The sequence below is a fragment of the Bidens hawaiensis genome, unplaced genomic scaffold, assembly GCF_021521415.1.
Source record: "Bidens hawaiensis isolate Kalapana, Puna unplaced genomic scaffold, B.hawaiensis_p1.1 tig00034783_1, whole genome shotgun sequence".
NCBI lineage: Eukaryota > Viridiplantae > Streptophyta > Magnoliopsida > Asterales > Asteraceae > Bidens > Bidens hawaiensis.
Genome location: NW_027496051.1, coordinates 205,887 through 224,137, shown reverse-complemented (window position 1 = coordinate 224,137; position 18,251 = coordinate 205,887). Strand labels below are relative to the sequence as shown.

General features: G+C 34.9%; 1 pseudogene; it reads left to right on the top strand.

Annotated features, from left to right (window-relative positions):
- The first annotated feature begins 232 nt into the window (after nucleotides 1-232).
- On the top strand, nucleotides 233-1,838 carry LOC143586720 (uncharacterized; annotated as a pseudogene).
- The last annotated feature ends 16,413 nt before the right edge of the window (nucleotides 1,839-18,251 follow it).

Sequence of the window (18,251 nt, the reverse complement as noted above, 5' to 3'; positions counted from 1 at the left end):
AATTCTTGTTTTCCGATGATTCACGACCGAACCTGTTTTGTTCTTCATTAGGTTACTGTTAATTTGATTTTTATTACTATCTTCCTAGTGTCGTGATCGACGTTTGGTTTCACTGAATCAACAGAAGGAATGTTTTGTTTTGTTAGAGTTAACAACTTCTACGTAGGGTTTTGCTCGCTCGATCATATCTGGTTTAATATAATGTTATCAACATATTGAAAACACCATCATAATGCATGCGGTTCCTCGCATTTCCGGAATTAATACGTTTGAGTTAAAGCTTCGAATCGAAAAGAGACTCGGTTCACAAAAGGCTGAGAAATACTTTAATCTGTTAACCGGTTTTTAAGTCTTAAGCTCGGTAAATCAGAGTTTAACAAGCTTTGTATCGGTTTAGTCGGTCGAGAAAACATTCACCTTCACAATGAACTAATCATAGCCATTGTGAGAAATGGAACTGTTTCCAAACATGTTAAAAGTGATGGTCATTTGGGTTTAAAGGTCCCTAACGGGGCCCACCACCCGGTGACGGATCTTCAGTCTCTATGCGCGTTTCCTCAATCGCCTAAAAAAGGCCGAACGCCGAACATTCGTGAAAGAAAGTTTAAGGATTGAACGGTTCATGTTTCCCAACATTTGGGAACAACAAAAGTCCAACAACAGAGTGCTACTGAGTTGTTTTCTTTAGGTAGCAAACCGCCACTAGAGGTTAATTCGGTTGAAGATGGTGAAGAAGTCGAGCAGGATGCAATAAGTCCCGGTGTTTATAGTAGAAGCCCCGTTAGAGCGCCACTTGGCATCAAAATCCATTCAACAGAAAAACGAAAAGTACAAACTAACGGTTTAGATTCTGCATATTATGCCGGGACTTGCCATTACAGTGGTCATTTGCCAGCTGCAAGTTCTTTAAAGAATAGGTTGAATCATAGTTTGCAAGAGGACGGGTTGGATGTCTCTTTGGATTGTGTTAACTTGTTGAATAATGGGTTAGATTGTTTTTTAAAAAGTATTCTGAAAGCGGGTTTGGAGTTAGCCCGCTCAAGGTCTTTGCAAAAGTCAGGCTCGGGTGCACGGATTTTAACATCCATGTTGGATTTTCGGATGGCAACCGAGATCAATCCTAAGATTCTTGGAGAATCTTCGTGGATACTACACGAGAAGTTTTAACATTTGACACATGGTTCATGTTGAAGTACTATGTTATTGGATACTAAAGTCAATTATGCAAACGGCAGAAGTTTTGAATACTAAAAGAGAACCTGGTAATAATGATCTTCGGGTAATGCTTTTTTATCTTAAACCTATTTCGTTGGGCAATTATCTAACTGTCATGTGGTTTGCTATCTTGCAGGTTAAGTTTAGTCGATCACGTGGTTTCTTATATTGTAATCAATAAAGTGAAATACAAATGGATGTAATCAAATTTTCAGGTAATTCGCCTTGGCCTTAAATGTTGTTAAATTAAAATTATGGGTGAAATGTAAATCACCGAAACTATATTAAAATTTTTGGTTTGACAGGTCTGAAAACGGGACCTGCCGTAGTGTGCTCTTGGTTGCAGTCTTGCAGTTGTGGATCCTTTATTTAGAGGTTTTAAGAGCACTTTGGAGAGTATTAGTATATTTTTTTATAGTTCTTATAGGTTAACATCACACGCGATTTTGGCACACAAGAGATTATTTAGATGGTAAGTTTTTTGTACCCTCATATATTTAATGGTTAGAACTGGTTTTCTTGATTAATTCAACAGTCTAAGGGTGTCAAATGTTATTTTAGAGCATAAGTTTGGTGTTGTTTTGGGTCGTTTTATGGGTTGACACATGTACTTTATAGTTCATGTGTCAGAGATCGTTACGAAGGGTGAGATTTTTAAAGGGTCTTCACATATGCTTTATAGTAACGTTATAGAACAACATGACATGATATTAAACGAGGACGATTATAATATGAGTGTATGATAGTGCTATACATGTTTATTGATTCCTTATGTGGGGTATTAACTTATGCATGTATTATGCTTCATTAGGTTGGGGACATGCCATTCTTAAAAGATACTGATAAAGACAAAGGCATACGAAGTAGACTTCTTAAAAGATACTGATAAAGACAAAGACATACAAAGTAGACTGAGAGATGGTCCGAAATTACTGAACTCTCTAGGTAATAACTTAAAGATTAAGCTTACAAGGACATTTAGCCTTCTAGGCAACGTCTACGTACAAATTACATGAGGGCTATGTGATGGGTAATACAGCCATGCTTGTGGTGGCTACATGATGTCCACAATGTTCCTAGTGGTCACATGATGGACCATATAAAAATACACTAGGGGGGGGGGGGGGGGGTATGTGACAATAAAATTGGTCCTAGACTTGGTACAACAATAAATGTAGACTATTTATGTGATCTTTTCCTATTGGTCGGTCATATCAGGTATTTAACTGTTAAGTTCTTTGTTACACGTGGGTAACCAATCCAAGAAAAACAATTAAATTGTTCCCCATGTGGTTTACGATAACACGACAAAGATAATATGAGGATACGAGAGGAATTTTTTAAAGAAAGAAACAGTATTGTAAAGTATTTGTACTATTGTTAAATCGTATATGATGACACACGTCTCAATTAGATGTAGACTTATAGCTGAGTCTTGAATTTTAACTAGTTAGACGCGTATGTTGACTACACAAAGTAAGGTGCATAACTCTATATGGTTAAAAAAAGAAACACCTAAGCATGTCTAGGCCTAAATTATGAGATAGGTGGGGAAGCAATAGTATCTACACATGATTTATTTGTTGACATAAACAACACTAAGTGGTCTACTATGTATCATTACTAGTTACATGACTCTGATATCCTTAATTTGTTTGTAATAAAATATTTGCTGATTAAGTCACACTTTGTTACTCTTTGTAGTCAGTGTTGACTAAACCAAATATTTAAGGTTAACGACTCGTAAGGAAACTTAACTTGCTTGAGAATTAATTGTTCACTTGGTCTATATCTCCATGATCATTTTGGTCTACAAAATATCTTCACCCGAAGAGAATTCGGAGAGGTGGGGACTTAAACCTAAAGAGAGAATGTGAAGAGTTAATTGTCCTTGCCTAGATTGAAGGTTTGAGACTAAAAATTTAGTGAATTTTGATCAATTATGGAAGAGTATAAAAATGACTAAAAATAACATTCATTATGATTTTGGTATTGAGAGGACATTCTTTAACAAATACCAATTATGTACTGTTTTAAAACGAGGGTATGATCTAAGTTGGTTGTCATAAGATAAATTATCATATGCGCGTAAATGCCCCGCCCCCATGTTTCACACATTATGGGTAGGAAATAGACTGAAGCTAATGTGTAGATTTGAAACATCCAGAAAAGTTGATTGGATCATTATTCGTGTATAAGATTAGCTTTATAATTCTTATGGATATGTTATGGTTATGGTGTTACTATTAGATGATACCCGACATGTTTATTCAAAACTTGCATACTCGTCTACCTAAATAATACTACTGATAAAACATTGTTTTTCCTTTTTCATTTGGTAATAGATTAATTTATTAATTCATTGACTTTTAGTTTTTATATTTCTAATCCTTTTAGTTAATAAAATTTAACAACTTAGCATTGTAAAAAAATGTGCTTGGAACCATCATCTAATTTTTAATATAGTCACGACTATACCATATACCTTATGGTTAATGAGTGATCAGGTACACATGAATATTGGTTAAGGTATTTGACATAGTTTAACAATCAAGTGTGAGACTAAGATTACCAATATATGTTCCCAATTGGCTTGTTGCCAACCTAAAACTTACCCGAGTTGATGTTTCTCTCTTTAGTTGCAATGTATCAAAGCCGGTTTTTTTCGTAAGGCAAAAAATAAGAAAGAAGATTAATCATGATAGTCATTAGACATCATATGGTCGACGATTGTAGTCCATTAGTTCTTACCAAAAGAAAATCGTTGACAAATCCTATAAAAATATTAAAAAAATATAAGTAAAAGTTAATAATTAACTGTGGAAGTCAAGAAACAAAGCATTGTTTGACAACAAACGAGTATCCATCAAATAAAATCAAGGAAGACATCAAGAGGGTCAGTTTTCTTTGGGTGAAAAATATAGGGAAGTTAGTAGAGGTGGATTCTGAGATGGTGTTATTTTTTAATTAGTTAATGATTGTATTATTAGGTGTGCTTATAATCAGGTGTTATAGTTGTCTATGGTCTAGTTCCTTGCTTTTTATTTTTAATAAAATCAACCGTTCAAAAACAAAATTAACCGATGATAAATCCCTTGGTTACTACTAGTGGCTTATGGTCAATGAATGGCTTAAACTTGAAAAATAAACTTTGACCGATGATTATCTATCCACAAAAACGTCCAAGGATATCTTCTCATGGAGTATCGAGGGATCACTGATGTTGCTTACATTCTGATAAAGATTATGGAGTTTTTTTGTCATTGTCGGAACCAATTTATAACGGGCAATCCCTTGGTAATCTTTTGTCGAAAGGAAACATTTTCCGACAAATAGATGTTTGGTAGTCGCTGTTAATTTTAAAGATAAGATTTTGGTTAAGATTCCCACTCAATTTTTCCTGCGTCTGTTTGTGGGATCCTTTTTTTGACATACATTCTAGGAAATAGCGACTATAAATTTTGTGAGAACCTGGATTGCTACCATCCCACAAACCACCTCTTAGTTAGTTAGATTGTCTCTCGTTCCTAGGTTATAAGCATATTTTGTAAATGAAACAAAGATTTTTTTAACCGTAAAGATATACATATTTTTTATCATATAGCGCCCTTTAATATTTTTAACTAACTCTTTTTCAGTGACCACTCTGAAAATTATCATTGATATTGGCATGTGAATTGTTCATCGGTAAACTCTTTACCATGTGAATTGATATTGGCATGTGAATTGTTTTAACGGGTTATCGACGTTACCACTTTCTTCAGAAGACTTATGACAAATGTGTATGTCGTAAAAACTCTTTGTTTTGTAGCACATATTTTGTAGTAGTAGTTTAGATTTGTTAGAACAAATTCAATCTAACAAAGGAGTCTTTGACTTGGTAATATCAATATGTAGTTTAATGGTGTTGTTACTCAAAGTGATGAAAGTTCAAGTCCCAAAGTGATAAAAACAAAATATAGATATAAAAATCTGTATAAATTAAAAAGAAAAATAAATCATTCTTTTTGTGGTAAACTACTTTAAATATAATAAGGGGAAATCATATATGTCTCGTATATGTATTTTCATGACTCATGAGTAAAGACGCTAAATTAAAAGTTAAAATACTTCTTATCCTTGACAACACTTAAGTTATGTGCTCAACAACGCATAATCTCCCAATATAAAATCATTCGATAATGATCATCTAACTTTTAGCTACAGTTAATTATTAAATTGCTTTGTTTTTACACACCTAAGTTATGTGGCAATAACAATACAAACATACTGACATAGGTTATCATAGAGACCACAACATGTCCAACCAATGATTATACTTATTAAACCACCTTAACTACACATTATCATTATTTGATTCTGTTTGGGGCCAGCCAGGTTGTAAGTTTTATAATAACACTTAAAAAGGAACAAAAACAAAACCAGTACCATCACTAATTAAATCCAATTTAAAATGCGAAGGATGTTACATGGGAAAGATAAGATCACGCTTCTTACATATAAAACACTATTTTATTTAGGATAAAAGGCCCCTAAAAGAGTATACAGATTGGAGGTACCACCCTTTGTCATCATTATCCAAATTAGGGAAATTAACTAATAGTTAGTCTCTGTCATTTGTCTCATGCATCATACATCCCATGAATCATGCATACTTTTTATACTAAAAAAAGAAAAGAATAATTGAGGGGTGTGATAAACTATTAATACCATGTGATTTTAAACCTTTTATGGTATAATTGATTTATTACAAGAAACTATTTGTTCATGTACATCCGCCCTTAAAAACATCTATTAGATATATACATAAAGTTGTTTACACCTGTCGCTAGAGGTGCACAAATCGGTTTTTTTAAAAAAACCGGTTCGGTTATTAACCGGACCGGTTTTTTTTTGCCCGAAAAAAAACCGGTTCGGTTAATAACCGGACCGGTTAATAACCGGTTTTTGTATGTCAAAACCCTAACCGGTCTAACCGGTTAGGACCGGTTTAGAAACCGGTTAGAACCGGTTAATAACCGGTTAACCGGTTTTTTTTTTTAAATAACCGGTTAATAACCGGTTTTTTTCATAATAACCGGTTTTAAAAAAAACCGGTTTTTCCATTAACCGGTTTGTTAACCGGTTTTGGCTCTAAAACTTGTAACCGAAATACGAACCGGCGGTTTGTAAACCGGTCAAACCGGTTTTAAAAAAACCGGTTTTCGTAAAAACCGGTTTCCGGTTTAAACCGGCAAACCGGTTCCCGGACCGGTTTTTTTGACCATCTCTACCTGTCGCGTTGCAACGGAAGACCCATCTGACCATCTTCATTCAACCTTTAGGATCAAACTCACTATAGGTAAAAAAAACCCGTATACATAGACGAAAAAACAACTGTTTGACATTGCGTGTAAAAATAAGATGAAAAAAAAGGTAATATACTAAAGTCTATAGCTCCATCATATATATTCAATTTGAATTATTATAGAGAAGATTTAAATGCGTAATTGTTAAAAGAGAGAAAAAAATGTTTAATAAAATACTGGAATTGAATAATATGATGAAATTTGAAAAAGTTCCTAAATAGATCTTTAGTCTTGTGACATCGTGTCCTAATAAACTTAACTAAGTGGGTGTTTAGATTTCTAATTTTAGCCCCTTATAGCTTATAACTTATAACTTATGGGTTATAAGTTATAAGGTGTTTGAAAAAGTTAGGTTTTGTTAGTGTAAAAGGTATAAGTTATAACTTTGTAACTTATACCTTAAATAAGTTATAAGGAGGTAAAATAAGGAACCCTAAACACCCCCTAAGTTACACATCAACTCATCAACAATAAACGTCTCACATTAAAACGAGTGTGTCGGATTAAGTCATATAATTAATCATAACAAATTTGGGTCACTTAGAAAGTATATTACTTTGGTTGGTTAGATTTAGAACATATTCTAACTAAAGTTGTTAGGAACTAAGCCAGTTTTTTAGTAACAAATTATAATACTTATAAATGATATATTTAAATACCCAAAACAAATGTTAAACTTAAAAATATTACAAACTTTTGACTAGAAAACTCATGTAAAGAAGTATATATATAGTATTGTATATTTCTAGGTGGTGTGTATTTTATCATATGTGCAGAAAGTTGTAACATTGAGAAGGGTGTATCCATAAACGAGCCCAGGGTGGGACCAACTCGAGCCGTAGGTCACAGCCTTTTCCACACACCCGCACCCATACTCTCTCGTCCTCCGGTCAGGCGTGCTTTCCATACTGCCGCACGTCTACATATATGCATGCACCCCAACATCAAATCAAATGAAAACTAATATTATTTTTTTATCGATTCATGTTGAACTCATTTTCTAGGCCTTGAACATGCTGATGCATGATTATGGTTTTCCAAATAAGCCAACACACCGTGGGCACATTATATCAAAAGGTGTTATGTTTTGTACAATATTTTTGAACAAAATGAATCCGGATTCCATTCTTTGGTACAAGAGCATTCACTTTAGGAACCTCATTTCTATAATCATACCTAAAATTTAGAGAAAATCATTAAAACAAAAAAAGTGGTATTTTCTATACTATACGTCAAGAACCTCATCCAGTCATCGCCATTTTTCATCCCTCAAATTATACGGGAACTTACATTCTTTCACATTTCTTTCATATTGGAATCTCTATAACCACATTTTATATATAATATGGAGGGAAAAAATAGAGAAAAAACTAAACATTACTATATTGGAATTTTGTAATACAAAATTTTTAGAAAAAAACTTAAGTATACTCTAAATTTAGAGGCTTATGGTCAATCCTTTATATTTTTCTTGTAAGTGTATAAGAAAGAGCTTCCATGCCATAATGTTAATCACTATTTGGTGCTTGTGAAAGGCTAAGAACTCCTTGGTGTTTGAAGAAAAACCCGCACATATGGCATATTTGATTGAGAAAATAAAAGTACTTGGCTTTTTGTGAGTCTAGAATAGGTTGAGATCAATATCAGAGTCTAGGGAGGATTGGCAAAGGTTTAATATGTAAAGTGTAGGTATGTTTTGTTGGTGTAATCGGTTGGTGGTCTATTGTATTGGTGTATTATGTTATAGCGTCTTATGATGCTGGTTTTGTTAATTAATAAATTGCGCTTTCTTTGCTCGTTTAAAAAGAATGAAAAAAGAGGTTCCACTATTCACCTCCCTACAACTATTTAATATTAGTTTGAGCTCAGTGTATTACACATGGAACTGATGAAAATTTTAATCAAAATACAATTGACAACACAATTATCATGTATTGTTAATGAAATTATTATTTATATTAAAATTATAGGAATTACTAAAGAAAAATAACGCAAATATTTACTAATAAGAAAAAATTTCTTTTTACGCTACTTTTGCAGTTGTGTTGGTCAATATACCTAATTTATCAATAATCAAAATTTTTAGTCAATGCCTACCTGTAAATCTTGACAAAGCGACGTATAGATGTCCGTGTACACGAGTTCTTTAAAGTACAAGCCAACCATACATAATAAAACAAGATTATGTATTAAATCTTAATCTTAAATATATATATAAACGAAACCTCTTTAAATTCTCTCAAACCATCAGATTGCTTTATTTGTAAATGAATGTTTCTCATGCATTTAAACCGAATTCACGAGTATGAGTCTCACCAAACCCAGATAGACTTTTTAACGGATTATAACATCTCATTATATTAAAAAATAATCTTATCAAATATACAATATGAAAATCCTATAAAATAAGGATATACTAAAAATTAATATCCGATTTTTTAAAAAGATACTATTTATAATTAAGAAATAATTTTATAGTAAAAAACGGGTCATGGGTCTCACCAAACCCATATAGCTTTTAAATCGTGTTATAATATATCATTTATTTGTAAAACCCTTTCATCATCACATCCTAAATATACTAATAACTTTCTTACAATAAATAAAATTAAAATCCAAAAAGATCTATTAATAATTTAATATTATAAACAAATAATATAAAACAACACCGTATTACAGAGAATAAAAGCTAGTTATATATACGACAGCTAAGAAATGAACTTCATGATTCTAGCTTTCCAAAAAAAGCCAAAAGAATAAATTTAAATGGTTAGTATGTCGATAAACAAATTTATAAGAATGCAGTCAATGTATATAATGAAAAGTTTTAAGGAATAAAATATTTTAATTGACTTTTATTTTATATACCTGAAGATTTAAAAAAAATTAATAAAGCAATGTTCCGACCACTTCAATCCCATTTTGCATGTTCTTTTTTTAGCTAAATTGTTTCATTTATTACTTAAGTATAAACATGACGTTAAAATATAAAACGAAATAAATAAACATTGACACACTTGCTTTATACATACATAAGAATAAGACTATTTTGGGTTGGGTAATGACCCACACGGGATCCAAATACAAAATGGGTTTTAAAAAATGTGAGGATGATTGAGAGAGTGACACAAAATAGTATTATTTTATTAGAGTAGTAGATAGTTTTTATAAGTGATTGTAAGTGAAAGAAACATAAAAGGTAATAAAGGTAAAGGTAAAGTAAATAAATATTATTTAATTTAATAGGGGGGTAGACATGGGAAATGCAATGTTTTCAAATCCGGTTCGGACGCCTTACCAGGTCAAAGATCCAATCGACCCGAGAGGGCGGACTGGTGTTCGACCCGGATGACATCATAAATAATTTAAATATATATTTATATATATATATATATATAATTCATATACATATAAAAAATAGTAATAACCAATAATAATAATAATAACAAACTTTAATATTTATTTATGTTTTATACATTGTTTTTTAAATATATATGATTTATTTTAATAAATAGAGACATCAATTAAGCTTGGTTGGTTGGCTTATGAGTTAGTTATTAAAACTTTCTCCAAATGTCCCAAATTTGAATCCCGTCATGCACATTTCATTTTGGATTTAATGAAAAAATGATTTTTACCGGTTTACCCGTCGGGTCAACCGGTCCGGGCCGACCGCCACCTGCAAAACCTGGCTGGGTTTTTAGCAACGACCCAAATACACTGAGACGACCCGGTATAAGGACCGGGTCCTGGTCCAACCGGCCGGACCGGGCCGGTTTCAAGAGGTGGAATATTTTTTTAAGATGTTTAAATTTTAGGAATAAATGTGATATTTTGTTTAATTATAGATATGTGGATGAGAAAGCTACTATAAATAATTTAATATTGTATGGTTTGCAAATTTCTTAAATAAGTACTCTGAACGTAAATAATGATAAATAAGATAATTGCTCCATTATAGATATGCCGGCCGTTTTTTAGTCATCAATTTTAGAGATACGTTATTTTGATTATAAAAATATATTAACCATTCTATTTTTAAAAATTATTTTCTATGAACATGTCAACTAAATTCTTTTTAAGATACCGGCCAACATCAAGTAGAGGTGGTCAAAAAAACCGGTCCGGGAACCGGTTTGCCGGTTTAAACCGGAAACCGGTTTTTAAGAAAACCGGTTTTTTAAAAACCGGTTTACAAACCGCCGGTTTGTATTTCGGTTACACGTTTTAGAGCCAAAACCGGTTAACGAATCGGTTATAAAAAAACCGGTTTTTTTTAATAACCGGTTATAAAAAAACCGGTTAACCGGTTTTTTTTATAAACCGGTTTTTGACCGTTGTGGAAAAACCGGTTAACCGGTTTTTCCATAACCGGTTAACCGGTTAAAAACCGGTTTTTTTCCGTTGTATAACGGCTATATAGCCGTTTTTTTTTTTGACCGTTTTTTTTTTTTTACCATTTTACCCCCACAAACATCTATATATAGTTTAGGTTGGGTATTGGTTAGATCACACTCGATTATACAACTCCAAACGCTCTAAACGTTTATTTCATACGCGATTATTTTGTTATCTCACGCTCAATTATACCACATTACCACTCCATACGCTCTTATTTCGTAGTCGATTATCATGGCCTCCCAAAGTGCTGCTTCATCCGTCAACATGGGTGCCTCGAACACGGGAGAAACGGTCGTTCGGGTCATCCCCACGAAACGAAACCAAGATGTTTGGCAACATTTCGACCTATGCGAAATGTCTAACGGTAGCCAAAAACTCGATGCAAACATTGTTTGAAGTTTTATGGCAAAGATGCAAACTCCACTTTAAAAGCGCATGTACAAAGGCCCTTTTGCAAGGCCTTGAAGGACGAATCGGGAAGTAGTTCGCAGCCGGAGATGACGAATCAAGGAACGGTGTTTACGTACGACCTTGAAGCGGTACGTCAAAAGTTTTCAAACTTTGTGATTCAAAAAACACTTCCTTTCAACCACTTCGACAACCCTCAATTCACGGAGATGATGCAAAAGTATGTTCAACCACGCTACCAACACGTAAGTCGTTCGACCCTTAGAAGAGATTGTCTTAAAGCATGGAAAAACGCTAAATCCGAACTAATTTCATACTTTTCAAACTTACAAACTGGTGTAAACTTAACAACGGATGTGTGGTCGGTACCTAATGGTTCGCCCGACTCATACATTTGTGTGACGACTCATTGGGTTGACCCCGAGTCGTGGCAAATGATGAAACGAACCGTTGCGTTTCAATTGTTTGATTACCCGCACACGGGTAGAAATATTTTTAAACTCTTGGATAAAGTCATTCGACAATACAAGATTGAACATAAAATCTTTTCAATTTCGTTTGATAACGCGTCCAACAATACGGCCGCGGTTGGCCATTTAAAATTAAAGTATAAACCTAGTTGTGATGGAGCGTTTTTTCATAGCCGATGCATTGCACATATTATCAACTTGGCCGTGCAAGATGGGTTAAACGTGATCGAAACGCAAAGAAACAATTTTAAAAGAATGTTACGAGATGTTTTTAGCAACAATAAAACATTTTCAAGATACAAAAAATTTTGTGTAGAAGCTAATTGTCAATGGTTGGGGCCAAATTGGGATTGTCCAACAAGATGGAACTCGACTTGTGATATGTTTGAGAAAGCCATCCAACAAAAAGAATCATTAATTGCGTTTCATCAAATTTTGTCAAGTAGGGGTAAATGTGCACCGTACGATCCTAGAAACTGGTTATTGATTGAGATCGTTACGGAGGTCCTTCAAATTTTTAAATCTTGCACAACTAGTTTATCCGGGGTTTACTATCCAACAAGCCCCATTGCTTTACCAAAAATTGCTGTCATGTGCACAAAGTTGAGTGAACTTCATTGTAGGGGTGCACCTTATTTTGATATGGGTGTAAAAATGAAAGAAAAATTTAGAAAATATTTTCAAGAACTACCCGCTGTTTTGACATGTGCTGCTGCGTTAAACCCTTGCATCAATGTTGGTGGTGTTGAAGCTTTAATAGAAAAAAAATGTGATGAGCTAGAGTTAAACGACGATCAAAACCCCTATTATAACCAAACTTTAAAGAATGCTTTCAACACCACCTTGTCAAACATGTATGATGTTTACCTTACAAAATACGGGTCGTCTTCCCAAATTCATGACTCGTTAAGAGCTGTTGCCCAATCCCAATCCCAAACCGACCTTGAAATGGGGATGTACTACATAATTTGGGAAGACGCCGGTAAACGTCAAAAGGTAAACATCCCAAGCAGTGAACTTGGAAGGTATGGTGGTACCAACTTTGTGAAACACATGACTCCGGATGAATTTAGAAGTCTTGATTTGCTGGCTTGGTGGAGAGGTAAGGAGGATGAGTTTCCGATCCTCGCCACCATGGCCAAAGATTTACTAACGGTCCAAGCTTCCACGGTAGCTTCGGAGTCTGCTTTTTCTGTTTCTGGCAGGGTTATATCGATTAGGAGGACTCGACTCACTCCACCAGCTGTAGAGATGTCGATTTGCTACAAGGATTACTTGGACTCTTTAGATAGGGCACAACATCAACGCTCACTCGAGGGGGAAATGGAGTATGAGGCGGGCTTGTATGAAGACGAGGTCAATCAAGGACACACTCAACCAATGACCGATGAAGAAGCCGCGTACGACGATTACCTAAGGAATATCTCGGGATCGGGTAGCGAAGAAAATTGGTTAAAGAAACAGCAAACATGGAGGCAAATAATGAGTAAGAAACAGTAAGTTGTTAATGTAATCGTGTCTAAGCATTCTTTAATGTTTGTATTTTTGAGTTACGAATATGCGATAACGATTTAATGTTTGTATTTTTAATGTAAAAGCTATAAATGAAAGTTATGTGTTTTTAATCTTCCAAGCAAAGAACCCTAACAACGAAAGCAAAGAATGGAGTCAGTCCGTTTTGCCTTGTAGTTACCGGTTTGTTTATACTGTGAAAAAATAATGGTTATTTAAAAAAAAAAAAAAAAAAAAAAAACCGGTTAACCTAAAAACCGGTTATTAAAAAACCGGTTAATAAAAAAACCGGTTTATTAACCGGTTCTAACCGGTTTCTAAACCGGTCCTAACCGGTTAGACCGGTTAGGGTTTTCAGATACAAAAACCGGTTATTAACCGAACCGGTTTTTTTCCGGGCCAAAAAAACCGGTCCGGTTAATAACCGAACCGGTTTTTTTAAAAAAACCGATTTGTGCACCTCTAACATCAAGTGATGTATTAAAATGTTTGAAACTCTATTAAAAAAAGAAAAAAAAAACCCTCCAGATTGCTACTTGCAAGTTGGACGAACAACATTTTCTGAAAAAGAAAAACACAAGATATATAAAGGCTAATATATAGCATCAGTTCATTTAATATTTTAATTTTTCATCGGAAACTGTCAAAAACATTGACAATTTGTAATATCGAAGGAAAAATGATGTACATCATGTAAAACCTTCTTTTATCAAACAGTTGATTTGTAACTTTCTTGACAATTATTGAGGATGAAAATACTATTTGGTTCTGCCATACAAAGATGGATGAAGATGACACATGACTGTTGAAGAAGTCTCGATCAAAAGTGATAAGTACATACATGAAATTGTTGGAGAGAACTTAACGTAGACGATTGCTAAGGACTTGAAAACTATGGCCCGAAGATCATGTACATAGATAGGTTTGTACATGAATGAAAAAAGAGGTGATCAAGAGTATAAAAGTGAAAATATTTCACGTTAATTATCTTACATCTGTAGATAAAAACAAAAGACAAAAAGATGTTAGCGTACACAATATTCCCCACTTCTAATAAATTCATTTTTTTTACATTTAACACGTAACATAGTTATAAAGTAGTTATAGATCATGCACAAAAAATGATGAGGTGTTTGTATTTGAAGGTACATGAAGAGTACGTACAGACTACAGAGACACAGATCGAGAAAGAGATCCCCAGACCCACTGATGCCATGTGCACCTTGTCCCCACCTCGTTTTTTATTTATTTATTATTTGTTTTCAACTATTATTATTATTGTTATTATTTGACATAAAAAATTTAGATAACTCATCTAAATTTCCCAAATAGCCTAAGTATCAATTATTAAAAGATAATAATATGCTTGGAAATCTACTTTGACGAACAAACTAATTAATTACACTCTTAATTTCACTTTTGTTATTGAAACAATCACATTGTAAACAAGTGTAAGTGTAAATCATTGTAAATCTATATGTAAGATTGACCTTATCAATAAAAGTGAAAGCAAGCTGGTGACACTAGTTAAATTATTATACTAGTATAAAGTATCAGTTAATGAGTTATAATATGAAATATAAAAATTCAATTTCAATTTAAATAATATTAAACTAGACTATTTTAATGCAAAAAAATTTAGTATTGCATATTTTGACCAATCATTTACTTAGGCTGAGGGGTGCGGAGCGCTAGTCAGGGCGCGTGAGGGACTTCGATAGCGCCCCGGGGCGCGAGAGCCACACCACCGGGGCGCGAGAGGGGCGCGAGAGGGGCGCGAGAGCGGAAAACGAGGCAGGCGCCAGGAGGCTCGCGCGCGTGAGTGGCTGTGGGAAATGGGAAAGAGCCGTTGGAAGGCTTTAATAATGAATAAAAATATTTTTTTTTTTTTAACAAAATCATCTATATATATCACAATACATATATCACAATACATATCAAACACAACCATTCTCACATACTACAACCAAAACGAATATCACACACCACACCCAAAACCCAAAATCACCCTATCTTCGAAACCTTTTTTTAAAAACATGTCTGGAAATTGGTACCCAAACCTAGATTCAGATTACCCTTACGACGATTTATGGTCGGCACCGGAACAACCGATGTTTTATTCGGGGTCGCAACAATCATCCGGCTTTCAACCATCCAACATGCAACCGTCTCCTAACTTTGTAGTTCCGGAGACACAAGAACCGGAACCAGAAGGTGAAGCTGCGGGACAAAGAAGACGCGTCCACCGGAAAAAACAACTTGCAACGGACGGGTCGGGTTCGGCTTCGACCGGAAGGGCGAAACGGAAAATCACTCCGTGGTCATCGGATGAGAAGGAAGCCCTGTGTCGGGCTTGGATAGCCATTTCTGAGGATCGGCGTTGCGGTAATTGTTTTAACGTTTTTAAAAATGATTGTAAATAAAAAGTTAAATAAAAAAGTTAAATGGCTTACAAATTTATTTACATAATTTTGCAGCCGACTACCAAAAGAGCAAGGTCTTTTGGACAAAGGTTAGGGAGACGTTCTATTCGCTCGTTGGGAGTACAGAGCGGAATCCCGATATGATTTCGGGTCGGTGGACCGAAATTAGAAAATTTGTCGGCTTGTTTACTAATCTGTTCAACAGGAACGCCGGTCGTATGAGACCAAGTGGCAGTGACGATTTGGCGGTCTATAATTTCACTGTCGAAGAGTGGAAGCAGGAGTGCCTGCGGAGGTATGGGGCGGTGAAGACGTGGGACGGTGTAAAGTTGTGGGAGAGGTTGAGAAGGTGTGCCAAGTGGGTTGAGCTGGTGGCGCCGGACCTTGATGCGGAAGTAGGGCCGAAACGGACTAAAACTAGTTCGTCTGGAGCGTACAGCACAACGGACGGGTCGGATTGCCGGGTTGGATTCGACCTAAACGTTGCGGGGGAGGAAACGTCTTCACCGCCGAGGAGGCGGCCATTGGGAAGGGACGCCAGGGGGAAAAAACCGGCTGAGGGGGAAGCCGTAAACATCAACGATCTTGTTGAATCCCTCAATAAATTCAACAAAACCCTGGAGGTGGTCTCTGTTGACAAAAAGGAAAAAAAAAGAATGAGAGATTTGGACTTCCTTGCAAGAGACTTCAGCCACCTAAATCCGGTCGACCAAATGCTGATGGAAAAACAAAAGGAACGTATCCGGAAGAGGTTGATCGAAGAAGACGAAGCCGAAGAATAAGAATAATGTTAATGTGTTTTTTTAATTTTTTTTAATTAATGTGTTTTTTTAATTTTTTAGTACTTTAATTTTTTTTATATATTAATGTGTTTTTTTAATTAATGTGTGTTTGTTTAAATAATTACTTGTTTTTTTAATAATACGTTTTTTTAATACATTTATAAAAAAATAAAAAAATAAACCGCTCGCGCCCCCTCTCGCGCCCCTCCACACCATGCCCCGGGGCGCTATCACCACTACCAATACCCATCTTATCAAGTTTCTCTCTCTGCCACACGTCACAATATTATTGGATGGCGCCCCCACTCACGCCCCCTCTCGCGCCCCCCACACCCCTCAGCCTTAGGGTAAAGTATAAGTTGATGGATGAGAATCGCATCTGACAGATCGACAACAAAATTTTATTCCTCAATTTGGTTTTATGGTAAAATAAGTTACAATTATTGAAATAAAGATGTAGTTTGCATGTGAAAATGAATCTTAGAAAGAGCTCTTAATGGTTTGGTTTAATTATTAACTAAAATAGTTAAGTCCACCCCTTACCCCACATGGTTGATTAATGTCAAAGACGGATTTGTTGGATCTAACTCAAATCAAAGGAAACCACGGGAACATAATCTTCTTGATTGTTCTTTTTATGTTAATAATCTTCTAGATAAAAAAAATGATTTGCTTATATAAATTACATTTTATTTATTAATACACAACTAAATGTTTTTCAGTGTTAAATTATAGAAATATAAAATTTGTTATGGTACTTATTAGCTTTTTAGGTATAAGAGCATCCACGTCAACAAACTTATACAAACCGCCACATCATCGTCACATCAGCTTTCAAACTTTTACAAAATACCCACTTTCTTCCACAACAACAAACCTACACAAGCCAACACATTATCACCTACTATTTTATATTAAATTAATTTTAAATATACTTTTATAATATATTAATTTTTATATTTAATCACATTAATTTTGGTTAGTCAGATGCCCTTTCCTCACACTTTCTTCATCCCATCAGTAAGCACCACAACCACCCATCACCCCTCGCCGGAGATTCAAACAACAAACCTACACAAAAATACTTTTGGTTAGATCTGAAGATACACTCTCCGCTCACTTTCTTCATCCCCTCAGTAACATCACAGTCGCCCATCACCTCTCTCCGGATATTCAAACGTCGAACAGAAATCGGTCTCCCTTCATGTTGAATCAGATTTTGGTGAGGTTGTAGTGGAGACGCCACTTGAAGATGGACTCTTTGAAACTTCAAATCGGTTAGATCTGAAACCACTTCATGTTGAATCAGATTTTGGTGAGGTTGTGGATTGATTGTAAATCAAGAATTGTTTTATAGGTATAAAGGGGCCCACATATGCAGGTTCGTGTTACGTTTGCAGAACCAAACTTGTTCAGCGGACTTGGGCGCCACAACGGTGACGTCCGCCGGATTTACGTTCGTCGATTGCCACTTGTATTCGGACCTAGGGAAATCCACCCCGTTGTGGATGCTCTAAGATTCACAATTTACATGAAAACATTTCATTTCTAAAAAGAAAAAAAAATACTGGTCTTTTATATTATAATCAATAATAATTGGCCTATCTACTCACTAGAGAGCAATGCTAGAGTCGAGGAAAATATGGTGACCGATTGTCTATCACTAACGTTCAAGTTTAAGTTTAAGTTTAA